The sequence below is a fragment of the Phodopus roborovskii genome, unplaced genomic scaffold (assembly GCF_943737965.1).
Source record: "Phodopus roborovskii unplaced genomic scaffold, PHOROB, whole genome shotgun sequence".
Classification (NCBI taxonomy): Eukaryota; Metazoa; Chordata; class Mammalia; order Rodentia; family Cricetidae; genus Phodopus; species Phodopus roborovskii.
Window position 1 is genome coordinate 39,316 of NW_026127051.1, and position 27,080 is coordinate 66,395.

The following is a 27,080-nucleotide window of genomic DNA, read 5'->3' on the forward strand; positions in this document are numbered from 1 at the left end:
CCCAACCATCTGTAATGAGATCTGGTGCCCTCTTCTGGCCTGCAGGTATACATGCAGACAGAGCACTGTATACATAGTAAATAAACCTTTAAATACAAACAAACAAAAAAAGCAGTGACCAGAGAGATGGCTCAGTCAGTAAGAGTTCTTGCTGCTCTTTCAGAGGATCCAAGTTTTGAAATCCAGCACCCTCCCCAAGTGAGTGGCAACCAGCTGTAACTCAGATCCAGGGGAACCAATGCCCTCTGTGTAGGACCAATGCCATCTTGTAGGCATCCCCTCCCCAGCACACAATAGGAATAAAAACAAACCTTTAAAGCAAAACAAAAAAAAAATAAATTATTATGCAAATGCTCTTTATTTGAACTACTATGTTGCTACCAGATTACATCACTTTTCAGTGTTAGATTAACATATGATCTTGAGAACTACAAGCAAAAAGCTTGGCAAAGCAAGAGAACATCAAGTCCGACACACATACTTTCCCTTTTTTGTGACCACATCGTTTGTCATATGTGTTAACCTCAAAACTCTATTGTACACTTAGTATACTTTGCTTCTTGAGTCCCCATCTAAATTTTGGAGCTCACCTCTCTCACCTCAAAAGGGTCATATTCAACAGCATTTTAGGATCAAAAGAGAGTTTTGAGATAAAGTTTCAAAACAAAGAAGCATGTGTCGAACAGACTCTTCAGAAAACAAAATATTTAATTTGATTTGATCCTGGCTGTGAGGGGGAAATACAATCTTAGGGGTCCATTTTCCTCCCACCCCATATAGTTTATGCTTTTTCTTTTACTTACTTGGTTCCCTTTAAAAAAGTAGCAAATCAGCGAGACTTGTTGATCATAACTAGAAATAGTCTGCCAATGTACAAAAAATAATCATGTAAAAGAATACTGTAAAAAGATACTGATTTTTAAAATAAAAAAGAATGAAGAAAGACTATAGTACATTCTGCACATCCAGTTACTTGAGCAGATTTTCATCACTACAAAGTAAGCAAGGACACTCATCTCCATATGGTATCTGACCACGTTCTCCAGTAAGAACTTGGAAAGCAAAATGGCAAGCAATCATATTGCTATCTACCTATCTGGCGAAGTCACAAGAGCTGGACATCCCTAAGAGTGAAAAGATACACAGAGAGGTAATACACAGCATCAGGAAATGTCAAGGGCAGTATTCTGGGAGGAGAGAGCAGAAGGTGGGCAGAGAGCATGTTCAGGTGTGCTGAACAGATCCAACTGGAAGGGAAAGAGGAGTTGCTTGTTTCTAAATCTCTTTCCCCGAAGGATGTCATGATGAGCTAGTCTTGTTAATCAAAAATAAAAGTCCTTTAAGTGACCGGGAGAATTCTTTAAGTGGTGAGCACTTGACCTGGGAATAACTGACTTGCCAATCCATGCACCTTTGAGTAAGGATGGTTCTATTCAGATTGGTTATTTTACACTCTCTTCATCCCCCTGCCCATCAAACATGCAAACACGGTCATGACCATCTTGGGTTTCCACTTCCACAAGGTCTTCAGGAGAGCGTATACTCTGGCTCCAATTCTTCTAGCCATTGACACTGCATACCTAGTTTTTGGAGGAGACAAAAAATCAAAATGAGCTTTTTCTTTGTCAAGGGTACCTATGAATATTTTTCTTAAAGGACTCATTTTATTTTATGTGCTTTGGTGTTTTGCCTGCATGTATGTCTGTGTGAGGGTGTCGGATTCCCTGAAACTAGAGTTATGAAAGCTGTGAGCTGTCCTGTGGGTGCTGGGACCCTAAGCCTAGGTTCTCTAGAAGAACAGCCAATGAATGCTCTTAACCACTGACCCATGTCTCCAGCCCCAAAGAACACCATCTGTTCCTTTACATAATCTAGTGGCTGGGATGCAAAAATTTTTGTATTGGAAAGTACAAATCAGAGAACCTGCATAGTGCACATGATTATAATTCTATAACCCTAGCACTGTGGAGACAGATGTTGAGGTCAAAGGGTCCCTGTAAGTTTGAAAGCAGCCAGAACTCCACAATGAGACATTATTCAGAAAACAGAAAAGTACCAATTAATAATTCCACACTTATTTTCTATTTTATTTTATTTAGAATTGATTTTCAACTTTATAGGAAATAAAAAAACATGAGATTTATTTATTTTATTTTATGTGCAAGAGTGTTTTCTCTTTTGCAAATATGGGATGCCACATGTGTTCCTGGTGACTGAAGATGTCAGAAAAGGGCATTCATTCTCCTGGAAATGGAGTTATAGATGTTTGGGAACCACACTGTAGGTGCTGGGAACTGAACCCCAGGTCCTCTGTAAGAACAACATGTGCTCTTAACTGCTGAGCCCCCAGCTCTCCAGTCTCCAAGTTATACCACTAATTTTTTACAATTTATTTTGCACTAACTTCACATAAAAATGAAGGTGTGTGTGTGTGTGTGTGTGTGTGTGTGTGTGTGTGTGGATACCCAGGATGACCACACAATTAATTATGAAATACTCCGTGTAGTATAATGAGGTAACAGATAGTTATCTTTTGTGAGTGTGGTGCTGGGGATGGAACTCAGGGACTTGTATATGCTAGTTCCCTCCCCTTAAGTACCAGAAGTAAAACTCAAATGCCTAGGTTGATGCACCAAGTACTTTCAAAGCAAGAGGGTAGAAGTGAGGATCTACACATGCTACACAGGGAGTTGCCAGGCAAGGTTAGGAAAGGCATAAGATGAAAATACTGACATGTGTAGTTAGGAGATCAGGTAGGAAGGAGCACACTCCGAATGATCCAGGAAGCATTTCCAAGATACTGCAACAGGAAACTTTATGGACATTAAAATTTTATTATTTCTACTCTAAATAATTTTCATCTCCATATTTACCCATGTTGTATTGCAAATGATAGGATTTTATTCCCTTACATAGAGGCTATATAGTCATTCATTGTCTTAAGTGGGCTCCAAAAAAGTTATTCTCACTTAAGGACAGAGGCTTAGGTAGTTAGGTTGAGGGGTACAAAGGGAAGATGTTGGTGAAAGTGATATATAATATCGATGTTAAATAATGGAGAGATAAAACAGTTAAGAAGAATAGGCAAATACAGAGCTCGAACTATGTTGTTTGCTACTGGGTGCTCGGAAGTAAAGGGCAGTGACAGTGACAGTGACTAGTGTTGCTCAGGAAGGCTCTCTTGTTGTCTCTTAAGTGTTTTAACATCGATTGCGATGATTGTCATATAATACTGTGAATATTGCCAAAACCATTACATTGTATAAGTCAATTGGATGTCTGTGAACTGGATCCACCCAAAACCGTTAAAAGTAAAGAGATCTTTCCCAGATGCCATCACTATCCAGGGAGAACCTGAATAGAGCATCTGCCTGGCTGTAACACCAGTGCTCTTTGTATGACAACGAGTGTTTGCCCTTACTTGGCATTATTGTGCTTGTCTTCTTCTGTAAGATTCCCGCTCTTAACAAGGTCATAGTTAATGCAGCCTGGCTGGATGGCATCAATTAAATCCACAACTGCCAGACTGGAGCTGACTGGAAATATTGTCCTATTAGAAAAGAAGGGAACAAATCTAAGAATTTTAGTAATGAGAAATAAACATGTGCTTCTTTATATAAGCCTGACCAAGGAAAGGGAAATCTTGCCATTAGTGCAAGAACAGTTCTTACAAAAACCAAGGTTGTCCTTAAAGCAACTTCTGTTATCTAGCAAACAGGATATATAATAATCAGTATACTGACCTTAAAACTCTGAATAGAAGTTGACTTTCCAGCTTCACTCAATGTTCTGTTCACCCAGTTTACAATGATGTCATCATTTGCTTTCTGACCTTCTCCAAGATCTTCCAGAACATTAAGGGTATATCTAAGAGAATCGGCAGAAAAAAAGTCACAATCTATTCTGTGAAAAAAAAAATGCTTGCTTCAGAAATATGTCTTCCCAGGCAGTGGTGGTGCATGCCGTTAACTCCAGCTCTTGGGAGACAGGCAGGGGGATCTCTGTAAGTTCAAGACTAGCCTTGTCTACAATAGCTGGTTCTAGGACAGGATCCACAACTACACAGAAACTCTAAAAACTAAAAAATAAAAAAAGCTAAAAGTCTCATGTACAGTTTTTATCACACAGATTTCATGGGGTTGACAAGGCGGGCTCAGTGGGTAAAGTAGCTTGATGCACATGTTTGACCACTTGAATTTGATTCCCCAGATGCTACAATGGATGAAAAAATAACTGGTTCCTAATAGTTTTCCTCTGACCTTCATCTGAGACAGTGGCATAAGCCTTCCCATACTCACTCACACACATGCACGTCATACACTATGCTTTGGCTGGTACCTAGGCATGATGAATGCTTTGGTGGTGTTGGTAAGAGATATTCATTTTTTGAGTGGGTAGGAAGAGTGCAAGGGCCAGAACTCTAGAAAGAAGTGCTGGGGAAACAGCATCATTTGGCTATGACAGGGCTGTTGAACCCCTTGAATTCACAGTGGCTGTGGTTGCCTGCACGATACCCCACAGGATCATTGGTAGCTTATGACAGTTTTATCATGGCTCCTAATAGGGGCACATGTTGCAAATGGATTTTTCCCACACTATATGGACAGCATTAATTGGACTCAGTGGGTTATAAAAAAAGCACTGAAGTGGGCAGGTGAAGTGGGGGGGGGGGGGGATCCAGCAGGAGTTGCAGGGGCTACAAGTGGGATTGGATATTATTAAAGTTCATATATACCAATATTAAAAATACATCAAAATAAATTCTTCAATTTCTTAAAAACGTATAAAATTATAGTTATTATGTTTATATGGACACAGATATGCCACAGGACACCTATGGAAGTCACAGAACAACTTGGAGGAGATGGTTCACCACACAGGTTTCAGGGACAGAACTCAGGTCGTCAAGCTGGGAACAAGTAATTTTAACCATTGAGGCATCCTGCTGGCCCAGATCTTCATTTTCAAATGGATATATATATATATATATATATATATATATATATATATATTCTGATATTTTTTTTTTGGTTTGTTCCCTTTTGGGCAAGGTCTTTCTCTATAGTTCAAGATGTCCCTATGTAGCACAAACTACCTTCAAATAAGACCGCCTCCTCAAACTCCTAGGTGCTGAGATTTCTAGTAAGAGCCACCATTCTAACTTTTTTTCTTATTGTTTTGGGGTCTATGGATAGTTTCCATGCATGCTGAGCTACTGAGCTAGAGCATCCTGGAGTACTGAGCCAGAGCATCCCGGACTACTGAGCTGGAGCTGCAGCCCGTCTGTCAATGTTACTCAGTGACACTGCATCAGGCTTAAAGCTACATATCAGACTCCCTGTGAAAGATTGGCAACAAATACAGTTCTAACTAATACACAAGGAAGTATCGTTTAGTAATGATCCAACATATAATCATGGAAAACTCATTTCAGAGTCTAAGTAACAATAAGCTCAAAGTATATTTATTGAACTAAAATGATTAATTTAAGCCCATGAAAATATACTAAGGGTGAATTCTCAGACCCATATTACTGAGAAACTTCAGTGATCAACACTGTACATAATACCTTCTCATCAGCTGCCAGACTAAAGCCAACGTCAAGGTTGGGTTCCCATCATTTCAGGTCTTGTCCTCCAATGCCAACCAGGGAGAATTTAGCTGGATGCTTCCCTAACTCAACTGCATAGTTGCAGTTTCCTAACTGCAAATGTACAAAAGTAAGTGAATGGTTAAGATTGTCACTTGTTCAATATACATGAGCCCCCACACACACACACATGTGTTTTGTAATAGGTAGGTGTCTGCCCAAAACCAAGAGGCAGTTCCCTATCCTCAAGAAGCAGCTTAGGGCCCATAGGTTTTAAAACAAAAGAAAGAAAATGAAGCAGATGCCAAATTTGCTACCTTTTTCATGTTGGCTCCCAGCTTTGGGTATGGAGGCTTGTTAACTTTACTCCAGTCCACAGGAACTTTAATTCGTTCATACAGCTGTAAGACCAGCCAGGGCATCTTGCAGGTCACTAACAATTCAAAACACAACATCATCAGTGCTTATAAGCAGTAACACAACTCAAACAATATCTCTAAGTCCCAATACCTATGACTCATACTTTTCTAAATTAGTCTGTGCTGAAAATAGACCCAAGACCACTCAATTCACTTCAAAGTCTGTGAGCACAGCTAGGCAAAGTGGCACCCACCTTTAATCCTAGGCTTGGGAGGGGCAAAGCTAGTGTGATCTCTGTGACAGAGAGGCCAGCCTGGTTTATATAAACAATTCTAGGTCAGCCAGGTCTACAGAGTGACATCCTGTCCTGCCTGATAATAAAGTAATGAGGGCTGGCCAGTGGTGGCTCACGCCTTCATCCCAGCCCCTCAGGAGGCAGAGACAGGAAGATCTTTGTAAGTTTGGAGGCCCCGTCTACACTGAGGCCAGCCTGGCTCTACACAGAGAAACTCTGTTTAGAAAAATAAAAAAAAAAATAATAATGAAGATGAGGAAAGGACACATGTTATTATAAGCAAAAGCACTGTTATAAATGATGGGGACACGCATTAAATCTCAGAGCCCTACATGAAAGTCAGAAAAACATATAATGAACAACTATGGGATAATCAATGATATGATTTTGGTATATATGTAAAGCACTGACCAAAACTAATATTAGACTTAGTAGGCAGTGAATGGCAAATGGCTAGGAAAATAGTGAAGATAGGAAATATAGCTAGGCTTCAAACCATTACACATCAGCAAAGGACAGTCCATCAGGAAGCCAAGGTTGTAGGGACTCATGGGATGTCTGCTATGGATATCCCCAGACTATTTAAGAAATTTACAAGTACCTGTTCCCTAGATACCATCAGTACATTTACATATTCTATCATTTACAGCCACCGGTCAGGTAAAGAAAAGAATTTGGGTTTTTGTGTATTAGGAATGATGATGGCAATCACTAATGCTTTGTAATAGAATACTGCTACAGAGATGTCATTATTTGCTAAATCCATTCATAACATTCATAACTTCATAGTAGCAGTAGGATAGCTTACGCATAGAGATGGTTTACATGAGGGTTAACACCAAGAGAGTTCATCCAGTTACGAAAGGTTCTTTCTTCCAAGTTTCTCTATTAAAACAGCCACAAAATGTATTCATTCATTAAGTGTCTTGTATACAGATAGGACCAGTGCATGTATTTATCTATTTTATGTGCTTTCTTGTGATCTAATAATTGTCACATGTTAGTATGCCCTCTGACTATGGATAACTGAAATACAATTCCTAAAACAGGTTAAATTCACCATGTATTTGTGTCTTTCTAGTTAGAGGCTTAACAGGATGATCTAGTTATACCTGGTGGCTCATGTCTATAATATCAGCCCTCATAAGGCTGAAGAAAGAGGACCACTAGGGTTCAAGGTCAGTCTGAAGCTACTACAGAGTGTGTTTTCAGGTACAGGGTGAGACACTGTCTCAGATCCACTTCCAAAGCTCTGGGGAAGGTAGTTCAGTTTGCAGAATGCTTGCCTAGAGCACATGAAGTCTCCTGGGTTTAAACCTTAGCACCACTTAGAACTTCATGTGATACCTGTAATCCCAGCACTTGGATGCTGGAGGATCAGAAACTTAGCCTAATTCTTTTTTTTTTTTTTCTTTTCTATAGAAGTCATTTATTTGAAATGCCAACTATATGTAGGATAAAACTGATGTTACATGCTTATCAGTAACAGCAGAAAAATAGAACCTCCAAGAGTCTTTGTACAACTGCTTGAAATACTCAAAAAAGAAATGCATGGGTTTACAATGCTTCACACAGATGATTTCAAGTTTGGAAGTACTTAAATAAAAATACTATATATTTCTTTAAAAAAAAAAACACTATGTACAATTGAAGCAAAAACAAGTTTTATAAAGTGCTGCTTATGCAGATTATAGAAAACACTTGACACAGGACATGAAATCATTTTAAGAAAGCATTCAGAGCCTTTAGCATTGAAAGTATTTGACTTTACCATTAACAGCACAAGCACAAGGAACTGAGAGGTTCAAATTCTTTAGGCCATAGTGAATTTGAGGCTCATCCTGGAGGCACATGAAAAGCTTGACTCTATAGATGACTAGGTTAAAAAATAAAACCTTCAAACAAACAAACAAAAAAACCTAAGACCTTTTTCTCAAAATAAATAGGTTAGTAAAACTCAAACAAAACCTGCCTTACCAATATATATAACTAAACATCAAAACAAAACATTTGTTTACTAATTGGTCTCATGATAGGACCTGGACTGTTGTTTTCTTTTCTAATCCTGGCTGTGCTGGAGAAGAGTTCTGGCACTGAGTCACAATCCCCAACTCAACTACTTTATTTTGCAATTTTGTTTCCATCACCATCCAGCAGTTTCCAGTTCTCATTCAGGACTGCGCCTGCTTTTAGCAGATTCTTGCAAAGGCCAAATGGATAAGCAACTCTCACTGTGTTGGAATCATATCATTGTGGCCTCTGTGTTTTTATGTCTCAGATTCTGCATTAGAATCACAGAAACTTTGAAGTTACCTTCTAGTAGAGTCCAGTCAATGTCCTGGTTTTCAGGTTTAGTGAGTGCTGGGTATTTATTAAAGAGGTTAGCTACAAAGGCTAAGTTCAGTTTGGGGTTTCCACTGACGACATCAGTAGGGGTAACAAACTGTCTGCAACCTAATTTATCTGCTTGTTGGAAAGCGTATACTTTGGCTCTCTTCAAATCATCTGTTTCCTGTTGGAAGTAAAAAAACATCTTTAAAGGCCACTTAAAAAGTATATAAATTGCCCCTATAATCATAGGCTGGGTAACAGATTGTACTTTCTTTCAGCTAACACATGGTACTTATTATATAATAGTTTTGAATAGCAAAAGCAGGAGGCACAGGATTTGTAGTACTTGTACATCCCTCGAGATGGCGCCCAGAACACATGTCTAAAGAATGAGTAAAGCAGTACACTGGGGTTTCATGCCAAAATTGCAGAGGAGGAAAAAAAAGCTGTTATTCATCTTTTCAGCCATGTTCCCTGGGAAGATTTAACTTTCAATGTGGATAGTTTTCATAAAAACCTTTTGTTTTCAGAAAGTTTTCTTTCTTTTTTAGAATCTCTTCAAAGACTCACAACCATGTATCATGAGTTTTGGTGCCCCTTTTGGCATGCGTGACGGCATCATGCAGGCAGAACACTATATACGTAATAAAATAAATCTTTTAAAAAAAGTCTCTTTCACCCCCATGTGACTAAGCATGCAGAAGAGGGCACTTGGGTCCCCTGGCTCTGAAGTTACAGGTTGTTGTGAGCTACTTGAAGTGGTTGGTGGGAACATCACTATGGTTTCAGCAAGAGTGGCAAACATTCTTAACAGCTGAGCCACCTCTCCAGACCCTTAATTTTCACTTAAAGAAACATACCTGAAAAAAACAAGCAAGGACAGCCTTGGCGTTAAAAGCGATGTTTGGGCTAGGTGGTGTGGCATGCACCTTTAATCTCAACACTTGGGAGGCAAAGGCAGGTGAATCTCCACGACTTTGAGGTCAGCCTGGTCTACGAACAAGTTCCAGCACAGCCAAGGTTACACAGAAAAATGTGTGTCAAAAAGCAAAAAATTAAATAAAATAAAAAGTAGGGTCTCTGGAGAAGAATAACTGCACAAAGGGATAAAGAGAGGGTGTGGGGACAGATGAAAAGAAATGGATAATATTTTGTAGAAAACTAAAACCTAAGCAGGTCAATTTAGAACAAATTTTAGAGCCAGTGGGGAAATCCTGGATGAATATTGGGGCAAGACACAAAGGAATGTAGTAGCAACAATCAAACGGAGGATATGCTGGTATGATGGTTCATCTTGATTGATTGTATTTCAAGAGAGGTCAGGCTATCACAGATATTCTAGTCTAGACTGCATAGACTAGCCCTTTACTCTACTCACAGTGAATAAGCCAGAGTATGGATTTCCCTATACTCACTTTGAATATTGTATATCATTCATAAAATCCCAGTACTACCATAATTATTAAATTCACAGATTATCTAAATAAATCAGGACAGTTTGTCTCCTATGAGTCACATGTACAACATCCTTTTAAAACAATCTTAAAAGTGTCAACACCACTACATGAGTTACTTGGAAATTTTTGATTGAATTTACAGAAAGTTATTTGGACGTGGCAGCCATGCCTTAATCCCGGCTCTCAAAAAAGCAGAGGCAGGGGAATCTCCAGGAGGCTGACACCAGTCTGCTCTACACAGTAAGTTCTAGCCCAGCTAGGGCTACATAGCAAGACCTTGTCTCAACAGAAAGAAAGAAAACAAGCAAGACACAACACTAGTATAAGCCTGTAGAATTTGAAAGAGAACACCTATACTTACATTGAACCCTGACATGTTAATGTCTATCCGTGGTTACCTTCCTTCTGTCCCTTTGGCGCCCAATCTGATTGAGCAGATGGAAATAGGCTTTGGAATCTCACAGAAAGAATTGAAAATAAGTGTGATCACACTTACAGAGTGGAACTGCATCTCTACTATCTCATGTTGACAAAACAATTGATCGAGTTAGATTGTGCAAAGAGATATGGCACCCTTCTGCCTCCATATTTGAGATCTTTACCGAGACAAGCCCATCTGTCTTGAACTTATCTTTGTTAAGGCTTCCCAATGCATTGATGCCATCACTACAATAAAGCTAGACGTGTTCTGTACCTTCACTGAATTACGAAGTCAAAAAGCTGGACAGATAGAACAAGCATGAAATAGAGAACAGAAATCCAGGAAGCATAGGGAAAGAGAAAATAAACACATTATGTAGCATTCCAAAGCATGAGATATATCAACATGGGTCAACATCTGCTGTGTTAATTATATAATCAAAAAGTGGGACTGACAGAAAGTCCCAAATGAGAAACATGTATAGTTGGTAAAATAACATTTTAACCTATAGGATTGGAATTCATATAACAAAACATGCTCATTTCTCCCCCTTTCCTGGGGATGAGGTTAAGGCTTTACCTGATTGCGCAAATGCAAAATTTTTTGCTTTTCAAAAATATTCAAAGCGGGCTTCATTAAAAAATAATATCCACTGACAAGGCACATTGGCATATGCCTGCATATATTCTTTAGGCAGATGCGGGAAGATTGCAAATTGGAGGCCAGCCTGACCAACACAGAGAGCTGTAGCCTGACCTGGACTACAAAGTAAAATCCATATCTGAAAAAACCCAAATTGGACTTAGTAACTATAGTGCTTGCCTGGCATTCATGAAACTCTAGGGTTAAATCCTGAACACCTCACAAAATTGTGTAAGGCAATTCATATCATCCTCAACTAACAGAGATTTGAGGCCAGCTCGAAATACAGGCTGCTTAAAACAACAGATACAAAAATAAGAAAAAAGAATCATCTAGCTATGGTGGCATGTGTCTGAAAGTCAGCACCTAAGAGGTAAAAACAGAATCACAGTGCTTGAGGTCACCCTCTTGTCTACAGCAGTGATGTCAGGAAGCCTGGGCTACATAAGCAAGACTGTCTCAAAAAACAAGAGGCTAGCAAGGCTTGGTGATATCCTAGATCCTTTTCTCTGTTAAGCTGAGAAAAAAAAAATCTCCCAAGTCACATAAATCTCTCCAAATGCTCTGGTTCTTTGCAGTTACCTTGATGTCAGCTTTTCAAAGTTGTTGATCACACACACCCAGCCCGAGTTTTTCAGATGAAAGTTGGCCCATCTTAGCAGAGCTCCTCCGGGAGACAATTTCATAAGCTCCTCCCAAAGTCTCCCGTCTCTGCCAAGCCGCCAGTGCTTGTAGACATAAATCCCTCCAGTCAATTTGTGATGTGATATTGGCTGTGCCCTGCCCTCTCAGTGTTCTTTGAGACAAACCCATGTTGTCTTCAGTCTCATGATCAACCTGCCCCCAGACGCTGACATTACAAGCACATCGCAGCATACATAGTTTCTCTCAGTCTTTTTGATACTTTGTTTTTTTGGTAATAGAGATATATGGTCTACTACCAACTAGTTGTAGCCTTGAGATAGTCAGCATCTGTGCCTGAGGAGATGGCTCAGTCAGCAAAGGGGCATTCTGTGAAGTATAAGGACCCGGTTCAATCCCCAGCATCCACATGAAAAAGCCACAGTTCTGTACTCTTAGAGCTGCAGAAAAGTGAGCAGGGCGTTCTCTGGGGCTTGCTCACCAGCAGTCAGCCAAATAGGGGAGGTCAGATTCAGTCACAGACCTTGTCTCAAAAGTAAGTCTGCGACTGGAGAAAGGTACTTGTTGGTAAATTGCTTGCTGTGCAAGTATGAGACCCAGAGCTTGGATCCCCAGCACCGGAGTAAAAAAGCTAGGTGCAGTGGGGTGCATCTGTAATCCCAATGCTGGGGAGGCAAAGATGAAGGGTTACCTGGGGTTTGCTGGCCAGCCAGTCTAGTCAAATTGAAAATCTGGAGGTTCAGTAGAGACCCTGTCTCAAAACTAGGGTGGAACGTGCATTAGGAAGACACACTACATTGATTTCTGGGTACCTCCACTCACATATGCATACACACTTGTAAATCTCATGTATTTACCCACAAACATATACATAAACCACACACACACACAGGACACACACATAACGGGGAAAAAAAAATCTAAGGTGGATAGAAACCTGAGGTATACACCTAGTGTAAATCTCTATGTGTTTTAGGTGTCTTTACATGAACTGTCATCAAATGTTCACAACAGCTAAAAGACAGAGGTGTATGGATTTTTGTCTCTTAATAATTCATGTTCGTTCTAGTCATCATTTACGCACTTCAGTAAAATGCAAGAGAAAGAAAAGAATCACCAATGAGAGCTCTCAAAATAACAACTGTGTTCCATTACCTTCATTCCTACTCAATTCAATATCACGAACAAGCCAATCTTAATAATCTGCCAGAGCAGTCCCAAAACCAAATGAGGTTTCCCAGCCCGCAAATCTTGGCTATCAGTTCACAACATGACACCCAATGAGCAGAAGCAGAATTCAGTGCCAAGTTCAAGTTTTCCCTGCAAGACAGCCAAATTATACACTTCTGATCTTTTCCCCACCCAGTTCACTTCTGCCTTCACTGAAAATAACGCTAAGAAATCAGTATGAGTTATCATTTCATCCGCCGCCAGTCAGAGAAAAACAGAATTTAGCCTTAAAAATCAAAGAGACAAATCTCAGCCTCACTCCTATTATTTTTGTAGAATTCTACTGGAAGTAGGGTTTTTATTTTTACTTTATTGCTCTGAATTCTGCTGATTTTAAAGGAAGGCGTCACTAGGCAGAGTAACAGGGTCACTTTTCTCTAAAATTGCCTAAAGGCACGTCCATCAGCATATGGCATACACCCCAGGTTCTAGAAATGACCAATCTGCACATCTCAAGTGACACTCCTGCCGGAGGGGACTGCTATACTAGTCTACTCCTCACTCACTGTAAAACACAAACACTCCATCGCTGGAGCATCCCAGCTAAGTAAGAGCTTAAGTCATTTTTATTTTGGCAATATCTTAACACAATAGACAATAAAAAGGAACAGAGGGCTTTAAGTACAATGAGGATCTGTGCCTCTGTGGACATAGTAAGCTCCCCAAGCCTTTCTGAGTCCCAGCTCATTGTATAAAATGTCACCCCATGTCATTCCCTCAGAGCGGCTCTCAGGGATTAAAGTATAGCACATGGAATACAGAGGCTATGGCCTCTAATTAAACCACGCTATTAGGAAGATGGCACAGGAAGCATGTCACACCTGAATGACAGAAGGGTGTAACTTCTTCTTGTTGATGGCTCTCTCATCAGTTGAGTCAGGAACTGAAAGGTTGATCATTTTGCTGAAACAAACAAACACAAATTGATCGACTTTCAGAGTTGATAGAGTTTGGAGATGTATATCTCACTTTGTAGGTGCTTGACTAGCATGCATGAGGTACAGGTTCGGATCCCCAGGACCACCTAACTGGAACATGGAGAAGCTTGTATTCCTAGCACTGGAGCATGGAGGCAGAAGCACCAGGAGTTCAAGGCCATTGTGGACTACATAGCAAGCTGAGGCTGGCTGGAGGACTTGAGGAGATCCTGTCTCAATCAACGGTGTGTAAATCTTCACTAATGTTAAAGCTTATTATAAAATATCCTTCATACCATCTCAAAAATGCAATAGGATTTTGGGCTGAAGAGATGGTTGAAGAGCAATTACTACTCTTGAGAGGTCCTAGGTTTGATTCCCAGACCCACACTGAATAGCTCTGCTTGTAACTCCAGTTTCAAGGGATCCTAGGCCATCTTTTGTCCTCCACAGGTACCTGCACACGTGTGGTACACATAAACCCATGGAGGCACACACATAATTAGAAAATAATACCAAATGCAATAGATGACTTTCCTCATGTTGACCACAAGAAATTTATATGTTCAGAATGCAGATGACATACTGGGATACCCAAGTCTGAATGCACATTTTCATTCATGTTCCATGAATACATATATGTATGTATGTATGCATATAAGCACACACATACATATACACACACAACCTAAATATAAGTTTTGCTTTTTTTGTGGTGCTAATGTTACTCTTGTTGTTATTTTCTTCTTTCCTCTTTTCTTTTTGGGACAGGATCTCTATCTCCCTAGCTGTCCTTGAACTCACTATATAATACATCAGGGCTAGCCTCAAACTCAGACATCTGTGTCCCCTCACCTCCTGAGTGCTGGAATTATAGGCATATGTCACCATGCCCCATAAACATGTTAGGCATACACTGTCACTGAGGTATGCTCCCTGGCCCAGAAGGTAATTTTATGCAGTATTTTGGGGAGTACCTATGCTTTGACTATCACTTCTGTCACCTGAAGCTAGCTGTTGGGAGAATTCCACTGTGGCATCATTATCAGAATTTGAAACATCAGTGCTCTAAGCCTTGCTTCTGTAAGCAAGCCTGATGAAACTCACTAAATATTGAAAAAAAAAAAAAAAAACTACAAGTAGAAGTGGAAGAGATGGGGAAGCAGAAGGGAGAGGGACAGGACAGGAAAGGGCAATGTGTAGGGGTATGACATATATACACACACACATGTATATGAAAAAAGGTTAGTGAAACCCATTGTCATGTATAATTACCATATTTTAATAAAAACAAAAATAAAACAGTTTTAGTTTTTGGAGTTTTGCATCAGGGATGCTGAAATTTTATGATACTAGAAGATCATAGTGGAAACTTGAATGTAAAGGGTTTGGATTATCTGGACTCCAATCACACAGTCGCTGAGGCTTGCATAGAAACTCAGAATGAGGCTGGGCCCTGATGGTGCATGCCTTTAATGCCAGCATGGGAGGCAGGGGTAGATGGATCTCCATGAGGCCAGCCTGTCACAGAGCCAAGGGATACACGAAGAAAGACTGCCTCGATAAAACCAAAAGAGAAAAAGGAACAAAAGGAACAAAAAGAATACAGCAGCTCAGAACTTACTACGGAGCATACTTTAGACCACTGTCTCTGAGGCCAGGGGCAGTAATGGACAGTGTTGATAATCTTACATCATTTCTGCCAAGATACTGCTGGCCCTGCGGCAGCCACAACAACAAAAGCATTTTCAAATTAGGTCAGGGAAGAGCGAGAACTGAGGGCTAGCTTCTTTGTCTCTTTAGAAGCCACGGCACTTCGCAACAAATAGATACTTACATACTTTAAGTTTGACAACGCTGTAATGCTCTACTTGCGTGATGAGGAAAAATTGGAAGCTGAGCATTCTACCTTATAAAAAGGTTCCTACTGCTTGACTGATTTTGCCTTTACAGGTAACTTTAGACATATATTAGATGAAAAAGACAAATTCCAGTAAGGTTGTCCTCTCTTTTTCTCTCCTTACATCAACCAGCCAAGCATCCATAAGAAGACATATTCATTCGGTGGAGGTTATCTTTGCAAATATGGTTACAAGACAAACTACTATCTTACCAGAGCACAATTCCATCACCAACTGCTTTGAAGAGGTCGTCAGTATTTGGGTTCATGGGTATAACGTGTCTGCAATCGGGATCATTTTCCAGAGCTTTTGTTTATCCAATTAACCAAGGCATATTTTCTTCTTCTAAAATTATGTTAAATAACAAGAAATCAGTTCATACTGTTCATTGGGCAATGCTAATCATTTGGTCCCCAAACCTACAATTGTACAGTTCTGCTATAAGACACACAAGTATGTGGCTTTACTCTTTAGACAGTTAAGCAACACAGTGTCTTAGGAATCAATGACATAGTAAGAACAAAAGAATAGGTTAATCACCCCCTTAGGGGAAGTTACAAAATATTAAAAAAGTACTTACATACTGCCTAACTCCACTGTAATAAAGACTATCATTCACAGATTTCACTATGTGTCTTATAATCAACATGTCTATCAGGACTTTCTGGCAAATATCTGACCCAAGACCAATTATGTCACCAAGCTGCTGCTGCTTTATTCTGCTTCTTCTTATTATTATTATTTTGTTTTCTTTTTCAGACAAAGATTTCTCTGTGGCTTTGGAGGCTGTCCTGGAACTTGCTCTGTAGACCAGGCTGGCCCCCCGAACTCACAGGGATCTGCCTGCCTCTGCCTCCCCAGAAGTGCTAGGAATTAAAGGCATGAGCTCACCAACGCTTGGCACCAAGCCTATTCTTTAGTATATTTAATTAGAAGAACAAGCTTTTTAAGGAACTGCAGTATATATCTGCTCAGCGCTACTGTATTAATGTAAGCACACCCATGCCATTATTACCTGAGTACGAATGCTGTGTGTTCCTTCACTGGACAACTCGAAGTTCCACTCCCAGGCACAAATCCCTTTCTTTCCTGTTGATGGCTTTGCGGGAAGGTTTTAGCAAATATCACCAGCTCTTTACCTCTTGAAAAATCTCATCAATTAAAATGGTTTAGTTCATTTACAATCTTTAAGCAAGCACAAGAATAAGCACATTTAACTCCTTTCCTTTTTTACCTGCTCGATCACCTGCAGTGTTCTCTACAGGCGGTGAGTAATAAGTGGGAAATTGGCTTGGGTTTTTGCAATGCTACAATACTACTACTAAATCGCACTTTTACACTTGCCAAACTCGTTCAGTGCTGCATGCATTGAATCCACTTCAAGTTAAAAAAAAAAAAAAAAAAAGTGTGGTTCAAAGGCGCCAGTAAATCTGTTAATTTCCCACTGTGAAGCTTGTTCTTTGAGAGATGCTGAGAACGACTTCCTTTCTTTTAACCACAATTCTTAGCACACGGATAAAGATTTATGACTCAACCGAAAGAACTATTTTGTGGTATAATGTAGTAGCTTAGTAGTTCACTAATCAAAAGCAACACAATAATAAAAAACAAAATTGTTAACGTTGGTGGCATAGATGACGATCACTATCAAGAATAGTTAGAGTACTAACCAGGCAATAGGATCAACAGTACACAGCCCACTGCTTTACTGTGGTGACTCAAACAACCAGCAGAAAATAAGCAAGAATGGAGACAACCAAGCTAGGCCATGGTGGCACACATTTGTAAACCTAGGACCGGGAGGCACAGATAAGAGGACCTGCACAAGTGGAGACCAGCTGCATGTACACAGGGACTTCCAGGTTAGCCAGAGCTACATAGAAAGATTATATCAAGAAGGAAGGGGCTTGAGAATAAGGGTGTAGACACTAACTAAAAAAAGAAATGGTGTGAAGCAGAAAAATTGCAAGTTCATGGTCACCTTGGGAGAACAATATGAGACCATGTCTAAAAATAAAACTAACAAAAAATGTGGAAATTAGCTTGGCAGTGGTGGTGCACACCTTTAATCCCAGCCCTGGAGTGTGTGCAAGAGGCAGGAAGAGCTCTGTGAATTTGAGGCTAGCCTCGTCTACAGAGTGAGTTCCAGGACAGCCAGGGCTGCTACACTGAAAACCCTGTCTTGAAAAAGCCAACCAAAACAAACAAGTGAAATTAGAAGGCTGTGTTTATGGGTCAGGAGCAGAGAACTTGCCTTGTACACTGAAGTCTCAGCATTATAGAAAGAGGAGGGAGGGGGAGACACACATAGAAGGCTTTTTAGGCCTGGTGTTGCTGGCACATGCCTTTAATCCCAGCACTCGGGGGGTAGAGGCAGGATCATCTCAGGAGTTCGAGACCATCCTGGTCTACAAGAGTTAGTTTCAGGACAGCCTCCAAAGCCACAGAAAAACCCTGTCTGAAAAAACAAACAAAACAACAACAATAAAACCAAAAATGAAACCAAAGGCTTTTTTAGAGATTGTCCTATTTGGGTATTTGAATTCAGTACTTTTCATCACAGAACTTGGATAACAAAGTAACACTTACGTTCTAATAACATTAATCAGGTTAGAAAAATGTAAGCTTCATAATTCGGTTTAATAATGCAAATGAATGAACATTCTAAAAATCTGTCTCTATGCCCCGGAAACTCTGGAATTTGCCTCACCCCAAATTTTTCTTCTGTTTACCAATGTGCATGCAGAAATTAGTCACTGTCAACTGGTGACAAATCCCCGGCAACTTTCAAAATCAGAGGGACACACATGTGGGAAGTCACAAGACAGCTCTGAGGAAATAGTTCTCCTTACCACACTTTACTTGCATCCTGAGAGATCAAATTCTGGTCAGCAGGCTTGCTAGGGCGTTACCCACTGAGCTGTCTTCAGACTCCGAAATTTCTCTTAGTGCCTTTGAAATCTCCCCTTTAAGTGGAGTCAATGTAGCACAAAATGGCTGAACAAAATAGAACACATGATAAAGGCTTTTAGTGTTGCTGACTGCTCATTCTCTTCCTCTCGGGAGGTCACCTCTAGCAGAGGTTCCCCAATATGCAGAAGTTCAGACTGGAACAATCTAACCCTGCAATATAGTCAGGCTTCAGGCAAGACACATTTTGGAATTAGTCTTCCTGAGAGGTGCCCTTTTGTAATTAGTCTAAGAGAAAGGGCCTTTTTGTTGTTTGTTTGATTAAAAAATGCCTCTGCTTCCCAAGTACTAGTATTAGAGGAATGTGCCACAGGCCAGCCCACGAAAAGAACTTTTTGTAATGGATATTGCCATTGATGACCCTAATAATATCATCCCATCACTGATCTCAAATCCCAACTTAACACACTTCTATTTAGGAAAATACTATGCAATCATCTTTACAAATCAAGCTTCCTCTATATTTTTTTTGGGGGGGGAAGGGTGGTTTTTCAAAATAGGTTTTCTTTGTGTAGCTCTGGCTCTTCTGGAGTTCGCTCTGTGGAGCAGACTGGCCTTGAACTCAAAAGATCTGCCTGCCTCTGCCTCCCAGGTGCTGGGGCTAAGGTGTGCTCCTCTATGCCCAACTACTTTCTCTATTTTTGATGATGTGTCTTCAAAAGTTGAAATTTTATGCTATATCTCCAATTTTACCAGGAGATTTTAAGAAAGGACAAAATGTAAGTGTGTAGGGATATATTGTTTTTATGATCTAATATAGCTTTCCTGGGATAGCAGAATGCAAACCTAGCCACAGCCATACAGAACAGGCAGCGGTGGTAAGCTGTTAATCCCAGCACTGGAGAAGTATATAAGACATGAGCAAGGACTTGATTCTGGCAATTAGTCTCCAGCCACATTGAGGACAGGATCTCCCCAGCCTTGGTAGAGGTGAGAGCTCTCTGGTGGCTTGGCTGCTTTTGCTTCTCTGATGTTCAGCTTGAGCCCCAACATCTGTTGCTGCCGGTTTTTCTTCTTTGAACTACATAAGTGTGATTATAACAGAATGGGTCCCTGAGTAGGTAATTTCCAGGTTAGTGGGATGTCGTCCTTTTTGTTTTTTAGAATACATCTGCTGTGGGGTGGAGAGATGGCTCCATGGTTAAGAGAATCTGGAATTCTTCCAGAGGATTTAAGTTCCATTTCCCAGAACCACATCAGGTGGTTCACAAGAGCCTGGAACTCCAGCTCCAGGGGGTCCTGATATCTTCTGGACTCTGTGGGTGCCTGTATCCACATGTGCACAGAAAACTCACAGGCTCATACACATGCACACGCGCGCGTGCACACACACACACACACACAAATACAAAAATGGTACTTGAGAACACAGACAATAAAAATAAACCTTAAAATGGACCACACACACCTACAACAAAAAGAAAATAATATTATTTTTCTGGGGTTGGAGAGATGGCTCTGCAGTTAAGAGCACTGACTGCCTTTCCAGGGGATCTGGGTTCAATCCACTGTGGCTTAAACCATCTGCCTGCCACTCCAGTTCTAGGGGATAAGATTCCTTTTCTTTTTTTCAAAACCTCTGCATACTAAACATGACATAACGCACATATTTATCTGCCAGATAAAATGAACCAACACCTGAAAAATCAAAAACAATAAACTAATAAAAATAGTGACCAGACACTTGCAATCCCAGAACATGGGAAGTTGATGCAAGAGGATTGTTGTGAGCTGTTGGTAAGCCTGAAAAACAGAAAAAGCTCCAGGGCAAATAACACCTCTGTCTCCAAAACCAAAATACAAATATTTGGGCATGGTGGCTCACATTTGCAATCCCTGCACTCAGGAGATTAGAGTAGGAGGGATTTCCGTAGTTCAAGGCTAGCCTAGTTTACAGAGTGAGACCCTGGCTCAAATAAAACACAAAACAAAGTGAAGGGAGAGAGAGAGAGAGAGAGAGAGAGAGAGAGAGAGAGAGAGAGAGGTGTCTCCTTAGTATAAAGTTAGTCTTTCTAATTGTGAACTCTGCTCTATTTAATTAAAAAAAGAAAAGTGGAATACCTAAAAAATGGACAGATAATAAGAATTTCCTCACCCCAGGCATCCCACACAACCTTGCAGGACTAAAGTATGTAATAGCTTCCAGAACAAGACAGGGAAGGCTCTTTTCTCCTTGTGAGTGCATTTGCTTCAAACATTGTAGCCTTCTAAAAAATTAAGTTGTTGAAACTGATCATGATTCTAGCTGGAATGATAAATTCAAATTTATATGTTATGGAAATGGGGAACTAATTCAATTAAAAATATCTTCGTGGAAAAAAAAATAAATAAAAAAATATCTTCGTGGTAAAATAGCCTATATTCTTTATGTGTCCAGGAAACCGGTGCTGGGAACGATGTGAAAAGTCTAGCTACATTTGGTTTTATTCCGTGTGTGTGTGTGTGTGTGTGTGTGTGTGTGTGTGTGTGTGTGTGTATTTGAGACAGAGTTTCTGTGGCTTTGGAGGCTGTCACTAGACAGGCTACATTTGTTAAGTGCCTCTTCTTTGTAGTGGTGAAGAACTAAGTCCATGTTTACCACTGAGTTATATTCCTAATCCTACCTTCCAAATATTTCTAAACAGATTATCTCAGCCATCCTCAAATTTGGTTCCATAACATTTTAGTCTGTCTCTTAGATTAAAAGCTAAAAACTTGAAGAGAATTGAAAATTCCCATGTCAGATTGGTTTACCACCTGGAAAATCTGTGTTTTCCTTTCTGCTTCAGCGACATTGCTGGATTGGATGATAATGATGTTTATTTAGTAAAGGCTTTGATTTTACAGGACCCTCAGAAATCAGAGCTATCACAAGATGGTACTAGTCTTCTCAACGAATATTTTCAAGCCGGAAGTTGTAACCAATGAGCTCCCTGTGTTACAATCCCATGTTCTCTCAAGAGGTGGGATTTGCTGTATCAGGCAGGGGGAGACAAGTTCCTTGGGTCCTGTGCTCAAAAGGAAAGGCCATTCTCACCCTAGACATCCTTTTCCATTTCTTTGGTGGCGCCTGAGGTTCTTACTTCCTTTCCTAGCTTTATTTTCTTCTCTTCTTCCTTCCTTCTTCTCCCTCTCTTCCTTTCTTTTTCTTTCTCCTTCTGTCTCTCCTTTCTTCCTCTCTCTTTCTTGTTTCTTTCTGTCCTTCCTTCCCTCCCTCCCCCTACTCTCTACCTTCCTTCCTTTCCTTTCCCCTTGTTCTTTCTTTTTTTCAAGACAGGGCTCTGGAACTCAGAGATCCTCCTGCTTCTGCCTCCCAAGTGCTGGGATTAAAGGTGTGCGCCACCACTGTCTGGCCCAGAGAGGCTTTTCTTTCAAAACCTTCACCAATCACTTAAGTTCCTTTAACCCCAAAGTGAGCCCTGTGAGGCCTAGCAGCCAAAACATTAAAAGAGCATGCGAATTAAGGAAGGAAAGATTTCAGAAAGAATTGTAGAAAGTATTGATTGCTTGTTTTTGCAATATAGCAGATTTGAATTTTTCCATCTTCTGGAAATTGTTGCTGGCTTAAAAAACACTAGTACTCTGATTTTACATAGGAAGGAAATCATAGCATTAGGGGAGCCTGGAAGTCCCTAGCATTGGTTCGGAAAGGTTGAATACAATAAAATTATTGAGCCCTGGATGTTTGTGAGGGCTGGGTAACTTGGTGAGACCCTAGCTCAAAGGAATCAACTAGTAAACATGGAAAGAAGAATTATTTTAACCACGCTAATAGCTATGGAGCATTTATTCCATTCTAAGTACTTTAGCTAGTTTTAAATGATTATTTCTGTGGGTAATTTTATTAGTAAGAGATTAAAGACTTATTACCATTGTGTAAAAGCAGAGCTACTCATTGTGAAAAACAAGAAGTTAACACAATCATCTCTGTTTAAAAATATACTGCCCCGTCAGCCTTTCACAACTGAAGGCAACAATTATGTTAGTTTGCAAATATATAAACCTTATGTTCTGGGTACTTAGCTCAGTGGTATAGCATTTTACGTAACATGTGTAAGGCCCCAGGATTTAACTCATACTACAAGGAAAAGTTAAGATGGGAAAATATCAACATAAAAAATCCAATAGCACAGCATGGTGGCACTGCCTTTAATCCCAGCACTGGGGGAGGGAGGCAGAGGCAGGCAGATCTCTGAGTTCAATGTCAGCATGGTCTATGGAGTGAGTTCTAGGACAGTCAGGGCTGTTAATAGAGAAACCCTTTCTTTGAAAATTTAAAAAATCAACCAACCAGGAAACCAAAATCACTAATTAGAGTTTGCAATTCTTAAAAATGAAAACAAATAATTAATTACAGCTCTGCCTTTGAAATTTGTATTCATTATTCAGCACTTTTTTGGAACTATATATAGTCTTGAGAAATAAATAAAAACTGATTTTATTTGCACCTAGTTTATACCGAATACTCCTTTAAACTCAATTCACATAAAACCTTCAAACCTAGCATGTGAGAATCCATTTTTATTTCTCTTTCCTTAAGCTTTCAAGAGCTGACAAGAATAGGAGTCTCTGAATCTCAGGTAGTTAAGTCATAGTCCAGTTTTCTTTGTTAACTGGCAAGGTGTTAAAATTAATGACAAAGAACATGAAAGAGACAGCCATTTCAATGTCCCTCCTTTCTTCTACCAGTCATGACAGCACTATTCCGATTCTTTATGTGGGTTACTTTACCATCATAGCTCTGGTGTTCAACTGTTTCTATTGTATGTGTATGGGTGTTTTGCCTGCAAGTGTATCTGTTTACCACATCTGTCCTTGATGTCCTTGGAGATCCAAAAGAGGGCATCAGATCCCCTGGAACTAGTCACAGATGTTTGTGAGTTGCCATGTCTAGAACCTCTAGAATATTGGGGCAAGGTGTTACTGAACTTCTGTCTCTAGGCACGACTTCATGTGTTTTTGCTTAGCAGGGACTAACTGGAAAAGGCTACTGCCCTTTGGATAATGCTGGTCAACTCATTGTTTTTTTCAGGAACCCATAAATGCTTGTCCAAAGTGAAAGAAGGGGGCAGAGTGGTCCATACCTCTTAACTGTAGTATTTGAGGCCAAAGGAGGCAGACCTCTGTGCCTGGGGCTGGCTTGGTCAAATAAATCAGTTTCAGGACAGCGGGGCTACAGACACCAATCACACTCTTTCAAACAAAACATTACTTTGACCTAAAATGTTCTCCTTAATATTTTATTCTCAGGGCAAAGTCCCCAATGTTGCCCAAAATATGTATGCTTCGACTATTAAAGAGAACCTTATACGAAAACAACTTCACCTTATTTCTTAAAAACCACTAAGAAGTTGTGTGGGAAATTACAGAACTTCAGAATATACAAAATTGAAAGTTTTCCCAAGATCATTTTCTGTATAGAACATTTATAATTTTGCCCTCAACATTACCAGTTGGATTACCAAATCCTATTAGCTCAGGCTGCTTCTTTCTAGTAGATAACGAAGATTCTCAGCTGTAAGTTGTATCAAACGCCACTGATGGTAGTTCATTACTGCTTTGGTAATGCTTTAAATTCACAGCGGACCCATGCAAGTTACATAAGGAGACATGCAAGTGCTCAAATCATAAATCATTTGTAACACTATTGAACACAGAATTCAAAGCAAAAGACTTTGGCCAGAATCTGAAAGACAGAAAATGATGGGAGGAAACTGGGGCTCTTTCAAAAGGAAAATGGCAAGAACTTATGATAATCAGGACATGAGTCTGTAGTTTTTCAAACAACCAGCTGACCCCACATGACTGTTGATTAAGTGGTCCATTTGTTTCTGACCATATGGTGTATACTTTTAGTTCTAATCTAGAATGGAACATGTCTGGAAATTCACTTGCCATAGTGAGTCATGGTATCTCGTGAGAGCATATGTTCTAATTGCAGCTATCTTGGTGCCAAGATAAAATGAAGAGAAGGACAGGTGGGTTTGTTCTTGATGACAAGTATTGAACACTAATTAGTAGTTTGGAGTATATTGAAAAGAATGCCTAATAAGTTCTAGATAAACTCAGTCACTTCAATATATTGTAAATACTCAGGCATTATGGTATAAATCAGCACTAGGATGCCGAGGCAAGGGATCACAAAGTGAATGCCAGTCTGAGCTACATAGCCAAAAAGGTAGTCTTAAAAATATGCCAAGTAAATGGCAGGGCGGTGGTGGTGCACACCGTTAGTTCCAGCACTTGGGAGGCAAAGGCAGGTGGATCTCTGTGAGTTTGAGGCTAGCCTGGTCTACAAAGCAAGTACCAGGACCAGGCTCCAAAGCTATAGAGAAACCCTGTCTTGATCCCTCACCACAAAAATCACAACCAAACAACCAAGTAAATGAATAAATAATACTAGGGTGGACCAGACATGGTAGTACATGCCTTTCTCCCTCAGCTCATTGGAGGCAAAGGCAGGATGTTCCTTCTTTAGTTAGGCCACAGACTCAGAAGCAAACTATAAAACAAGCCCTAACCCAAATAAAAATAAGAACACCAAACACCCTTGTTTCTTTTTTGAGACAGGGTCTCATTTTACAATTACAGCCATGGATGGCCTTGAATTCTGCTATGGTGCCCAAGCTGGTCTTGAACCACAGAGATCTACCTACCTCTGCTGTGATTAAAGGTATGCACTGCCATGTCTGCCCTTAGGGTGTTTCTTTTTAAATTAATTTTATGTTTATAATACATGTTTATTTGTGCTCCACTTATGTGCAGTGCCTGAAGAAGCCAGAAGGGAGTGTTGGATGCTGTGGAACTGGGATTACAGTTGTGAGCTGCAATGTTGGTGCTGGGAGTTGAACCCAGGTCCCTCTAGAAAAAGCAGCCAGTAATCTTAACTGTAGAGCCATTCATCCATCCCCTTAAGGGTGTTCTTTTGTTTTTTGTTTTTTTCTTAAAGATTTATTTGTTTATTATGTATACCTTGGCTTCTGTCTGCATGTAGGTTTGCACACCAGAAGGAGGGAACCCTATCTCATTACAGATGTTTGTGGGCCACCTTTTGGTAAGCTGGGAATTGAACTAGGGACCTCTGGAATAACAGCCAATGCTCTCTGCTGAGCCGTCTCTCTAGTCCCCTCTTAGGGGTGATTCTTATCTGAGAGAAGAAGCAACTGCTCTTAAAAAAGACATCTTGCAATAATTTGTTAACAAATCTAGACTGAAAATCTGTAAGTCAATAAAATCCATATTAATTGCAGGCAGCTACAATAGTTAGATCTTGATAAAGAACCACGTGCCTGTCACCCATGCTGCAGGCCGCCGGAGCTAAACTGTTACAGGGGAGAAGTTATACAATCAGCCAAGAACCTTGAGGAATAATTGATGACATTAGACCAGAAAACAAAGACTGTAAAATGTCTCTTACAACAGACTCAAAGAACATGTTTCTAGCTTTGTAATTATCAAAAATGATCACCCTACTGGAGAAAATGGTTCAGTTAAATACTACTAGTACAGGGCTTAGAAAACATCTTCTAATCAGAAAGTTCAGAACACAAAGCTTCTAAAACTGAGTAGTATGACATCATTAAACTCGTGAAGCACAATTGCATGCTCTATGGGGAGAGAAAGAGTGATTCCAAAGATGTCATTTAAGCGTCCTAGAAAGATCCCCATATTGAAGTCCCTAAAGGAGACTGTTTCTGCCCACTGTGGTGTTGTGCTATAGCTTTGTCTCTGTCAATGTACCGTTTCTTGATATTTTGTTATGTATCCTCGTGGCTGTAATAATTAGAATTTCAGTGAGCAGAATGACAGCACTATTATTCGGTAGTGGAGTACTAACATGACATATTTAACTATTCAATACAATAGTATTTATATTTTAAGATTCCCACTAAACAATGGATCAACAATGACTTCTAATAATCCCAGACTTTCCCCATACTTACGTAAACAAATTCATTAAAACTTATCTTCCCATCTTTGTTTCTGTCACCCATCCAGCATGAGTTTTTAAATAATTTCTCTCACTTTATATCCCGGCAGCGGCATGGATTAGCTGCCAGGAAAGCTCCTTGAAGTTCATAAGTCACAAATGAACCCATTGCTGTTGAGATCTTTGTGGAAAGGAAGGAAAAAAATCAAACAAAGAAAAAAACAAAAAGATACAACAGGAAAAATGATTAGAAATAAATATATGTAAGACTGTTATATAAAAAAGAAGATATTATCACCTCCACATGCATGCTTAATTACAATCTTTTTTTATCATTTGGAATGTAAGGATGTTTGGAAGGGGAAATGTATATTTTAACTGAAAGGGCAATGTTTTGTTTATATCATGTATCTTG

General features: G+C 39.9%; 1 pseudogene; it reads right to left on the bottom strand.

The window, feature by feature from the left end:
• Nucleotides 1-1,410: 1,410 nt before the first annotated feature.
• On the bottom strand, nucleotides 1,411-26,796 carry LOC127214776 (plastin-3-like; annotated as a pseudogene).
• Between the last annotated feature and the right edge of the window lie 284 nt (nucleotides 26,797-27,080).